At 42.4% G+C, this 5078-nt stretch overlaps 1 long non-coding RNA gene across 1 annotated transcript; it reads right to left on the reverse strand.

Moving 5' to 3' along the window:
• Positions 1 to 1587: 1587 nt before the first annotated feature.
• On the reverse strand, positions 1588 to 4466 carry LOC121142626. Its single transcript, XR_005879651.1, has 2 exons — positions 4214 to 4466; positions 1588 to 2636 (listed from the first exon to the last, which is right to left on the reverse strand). It is a non-coding gene; the product is annotated as an uncharacterized LOC121142626 (long non-coding RNA).
• Between the last annotated feature and the right edge of the window lie 612 nt (positions 4467 to 5078).

Raw genomic sequence — 5078 nt, forward strand, 5'->3', positions numbered from 1 at the left:
TAGTCACACAGAGTAAGAAGGAAGGTAAGATACGCAGAAGTAAGGAAGATAAACCCAGAGGAAAAGGGTACATGGGTTAATTTAAGGAAAATTGACTAGAAACAATCCAACCTAGAGCTAGGCATTCACAAAGTGGTAAGACTCTGTGTGTGATTTATTTGGGAACTGGGTGGTGGGCCCCTCAAAAAGCCAAAAGAGTAAAACATCACACAAAAACTATGTGTTTATTAAACTGAACCTGTCTGCTTATGAGTGATTGAAAAATCTACTCAAAGCCAGCAGAGCAGCCTTATACTAAGGTGCCAGCAGTAGGAGTGTACCCGGAAGGCGCTGTTTCCATGAGACTAAGGAGTAAGGGTACTTGGATATTCTACTCAGCTTCCTCTCACATTCTTTCTCCATACAGCCTGCTTCTTGCCACTCTGGACTTTAGTCAGCATGGGCTCCCTGAAAGATGGTGGGCTAGAGGGTTCTAAATGCACAGTTACTCGATCCCAGACTGAGACTATCTCTGCCACCCAAAGGGTAGTGGGTATGTTTTAAAATGGTATGGGAAAATTCGCATTCCCTGGACTTGAGATTCTAACCCACTCGTTGGCCAACTGTCACCACCAAAGGGATACAGTAAATGGGGCCTTAGTCATATGACTTTGCCTCTATACCACGTGCTTTCTATAGCTGTCTGTACCATAGATAAACTAAAACAGTGGGAGACGTGTACCTTTCTGCTCCTCTTCTATTAAAAAAGAGAGTAATGATATCAGAATCAGGCTTGGATAGAAGAAACAGCCAAAACCAAGTGTTCTCGTCAAGCATGGTGAGAACTTGGGTCATCCTGGTTTCCCAGTTTAAACTCACTAATGGAAAATGAAGAATGAAAAAACAAATGCACGTGACTCAAGCATAGCATGCTAATATCATCCATTTTTTCCTATTTCTCATTAAAGAAAAGGCAAGATATTACCCTAATATACTTTTGTTAGAACCTAAGTTGTCAAAATTTGATAAATCTCTGTGGCTCAGATTATATCCTAATTTGATATTAACAACTCTGCAAGAATAGCACTTGTGGAAGCAAGAAGAAAGCAAAGGCTCCTGGCCAGGTGCACTCTTTTGTTTGGAAAATAGATAGGAGCATTTACAATTAAGGTGAGGTTATGTTACTGCTCCGTAATACATTGGAATCAGACAGAGCAAAGCCAGTGACAGAGAAAGAATGGGAGAGCAGCTGCTTTGAAAACACACATTCCTTAAAAGCTGTCCTTGGTAGAGATCTCAAAAGTGACACGTTTGTTGGAAAACTATGATGAAAATAAAAAGAGTTAAAGTGGGTCTGAAGCTGTACTAGGAAAGGAATGGGAGGCTGCAGAGCTCTCCCATGCTTGTTCTCCAGAGCTGAGAGTTCCAGCCCCGTATCCCTGGCCTGCCCCCTAGGCTTCACCTCCTGCCTTTACAAGAAGCTATGTTTTCTCTGATCCAAGATGTTTGTGCCGCCAAAGTGAAATGGGGCATTAAGGCCAATATTTAGATCCTGGAGGTAGAACACACACAGAAAGGAAAATCTAGGAAAAGTTCAATTCACTTGAATTAACTGAGGTAAGCATTTATTTTGTGTTTAAATTGACCCTGTAATTGTTTCTACCCTCATCCTCCTGAGGTATGTGGAGACAGAACCTCTAGGGCTAGTCCATTTACAGCAAGAAAGGACTCAGTGCAGCTCGGATGCCCCGTGTCATTCACCCATGCAGGACATACAATTGATTCTTGTGCAGAGAGGCCAGCCATATGGATTGATTTAGCAGCGTTTTGCCAGCTGCTGAGAGACAGGGCTTGAGTCATCCTGTATAAATTACTTAACTCTATCACAAAGAGGGAAAAAATGTTTCCTTGCCCAGCAGTAGCAATTAATGTTCAACATGTTTATAGAGTTTAATAATATACAGCCCAGCACCCATCTCTGTGTGCACCACCATTATGCAGACAGACAGACCTAGGTGGTATCCTCTAGTATACAAGACACAGATGACTGATTCATCAATAACAGAGCCTGGCCTTATTACAGCAAACAAATTAGACATCTTGAAATATATGGCCACATAGATAGGACTTCCTTCTCCTTAGCCCTGTGTCATAATTGATAGTAGAACCCTTTCAGCAAAACTGAAAAACAGCTTGCAATTAACAGGCTCCCTCTTCCTTGAGTACCTGCACACATTAGTGCCATGGTTCTCAACCTTCCTAAGGCTGTGACCTTTTAATACAGTTCCTCATGCTGTGGTGGCCCCCACACACCATAAAATTATTTCTGTTGCTATTTCATAACTGTGATTTTGCTATTGTTATGAATAGTAATGGAAATATCTGATATGTGACCCCTGTAAAAGGGTCATTGGACCCCTAAAAGAGTCAAGACCCACAGACTGAGAACCACTGCATTAGTGGATGCTCAAATCTTGGCCAAGATCAGTGGAATGGAAAGAGATCAGGGCAGGCTCTTCCTGGGAAGGGCTTTCCAGTAGAACCGCTCACTTCATCTGTCCCACATTTCATTCCAGACTTGTGCAGGTAGTAACTCGGTGAGTGAGCCAACAGGTGCTTTGTGAGAGCTTGCTCCATGTCAGATGCTATTATGGGCCCTGGGGAGAGAACAGATGATAAGAGAACAGTGGTAGATGTGTGAAGAGATCAGGAAATGCCTTTCCAGCGCTGGTAAGTGCATGCTGAAGGCAAATCAAGTGCTCTCAAATCTATGTATTTTTACATGCCAAGTACAGATGTTAACAATGGGAAAGAATCTGCACTCAATACCCATGTGATTAAATAATCACCAGTGTAAGCAAGACTTGTTACCTCCGTGCCTTGAGACACTCCAATTTTTTTTTGTCACTGAAAACAGAATTTCACCATATGGCCCAGGATAGCCTCAGATATGTGACCCTCCTTCCTCTGCCTTCTGAGTGCTGAAATGGCAGTCATGTGTCACCGCATCTGACTCCCCCCATTTTAAAAGATGCATGTGAATTCTGAATGTAGATGGTTACTATTTTCAATTGAATCATCTTAAAAGGTGACTCTTAAAATGATTACTTTGTAACTTGTAAAGCTCAAATTAATACAAAAGGGTACTTGCTTAGTGCTACAAACAAGCATGAAATTTACTGTTTATGTATATTCTCTGTGTTTGCAAATATGTAGGACTATTTTAGATGTGTTAAACAAAACTGTAGTTTGAAAACAAAACTGGTACACATGAGAGTCACAGAAGTAACAATGCATACACATAGATGGAACTCTTTGGGGGATGTAAGAGCCGCTTAATATTTCATTCCTGTGACATATTTATCCTTGTAGTATGACATAGGTAGTGATGTCTATCGAAAGACATTAAATTTTATCGTTAAGGTATCAAGTAATCTAATCCCATGAAAGGATCATTTAAGCTCCATTCCTTAGCTGCTTGAAATGAAAAGTCTTTTTCACATGCGTGTCTGGAATTGTCCACCAACTTTCACACTAATAATCTTCCAACTATGCCCTTCTGTTCTCAGCCCCTCTGTGACACTAAAGTGGCATGCTTCTCTTCATTAGGAAAACTTGGGTAATGTATCTGCAGTAACCATCTTTTTCTACATTCCGATAATGCCACTAGGGCTTTTGTGAGTCATAATGTCCTTCGGGCATGAAGACTGAGAAGAGGTGACCATTCACTGGCAGTGGACACTGTGACATCCATGCAGATGTGGTCTACAAGTCACCATCATCCGTTGTGCTTGCCAGTCAAGTAAACAGTCATGAGCAACTGCACTCATGGGACCCCCCCATCTCCCAGCAGGAGGATGGATTCAGGGTAGAAATCAAGAGGAAGCATCATTTTTATCCTTGTTTTTCTGCTTCAGGCATCGTCTTTGGAAGCAGAAGTTCCAGTCATCTGTACTTTGAACCTGCTTGGGCCAGCTTCTCTTTGGCTGCCCCAGTGTATCCAGAGTAAAGTCTGGTTGAAGGCATAAACAAATGCAAAAGGCGCATTAGGCAGCCTTCTTTCCCATCTCTCCTTTATATTCCCAGCAGGATGATTGCCCTAAGAACTCTTTCATCACAGGCCATGTCATTAGACAGATTTCCAGCTAGATGTAGCCACTGGAATCCCCCAGCAGGAGGATGGATGAAGGGCAGAGAGCCAGGGGAAAACATGGCATTTTTCTCATTTTGTTACCTTAGGCATCAACTTTGGCAGCAGAAATTGCAGCCCTCTGCACTTTGTTCCTGCTTGGGTCCAGCTTCTCTCTGGATGCTCCAGCACTAGGGTGCTAGTAACCAACATCCTACTCTTCTTCCTCCCAGATTGCCTTCACTGCAATATTTAGGTTCTCTGCTTTCCAAATTTGCAATAACGTCCATCATCAAATCTTCGGTTTTCATAACTAAGTAGCTTCTTTTTTTCTTTTTTCAAAGAGTCACTAAACACCAAACACGTCATTCTTTACCTGGGAAACAAATACATTAAGGTATCCCAGCTGCTTTCAAATAGCTCTGAATCTAGTGAACAGATCACTTGGAGATTGGCAACAAGAGCAGGACAAACAAGTACATAGCCTGGGAGCTATGTACTTCAGTGCCTGGCCTTTCTTTACCTGGATCTGGAAGTCGGGGAGAGTTTCCTGGAGGAGACAGCAATGGAGCTGAATGAACCTGGTAAAGGATGCTGAAAGAGCCTTCAGATAGAGGGGGCAGCATGGACGGACGCACAGAAGCATTATCCCTGGATGCCTGCTGTTCTGGGATTGGTGTTTAAGGCGGAAAATGATAGGACAGGAAGTAGGGAAGCAGGGCACCACCTCAGGGCCACGGTATGTAAGACCCAAGATGACAAAGCAGGTTAAGCCTCTTCAGTGTGCAATTAGGAGTAATTAATGACTTTTAAATCAGTGAAATAACATGGGCACATTCTCAATTTGTAATTTAGATAGATCTCTTGAGCCAGACCATAGTAAATGGTAGGAAAGGATAGGAGAAAGGAACAAAAAATTACCTGTAACAGATCATACAATAACTCAATGGAGCCTACCATCATTAAGCTC

Source organism: Mesocricetus auratus, unplaced genomic scaffold, assembly GCF_017639785.1.
Source record: "Mesocricetus auratus isolate SY011 unplaced genomic scaffold, BCM_Maur_2.0 Super-Scaffold_100010, whole genome shotgun sequence".
NCBI classification, from domain to species: domain Eukaryota; kingdom Metazoa; phylum Chordata; class Mammalia; order Rodentia; family Cricetidae; genus Mesocricetus; species Mesocricetus auratus.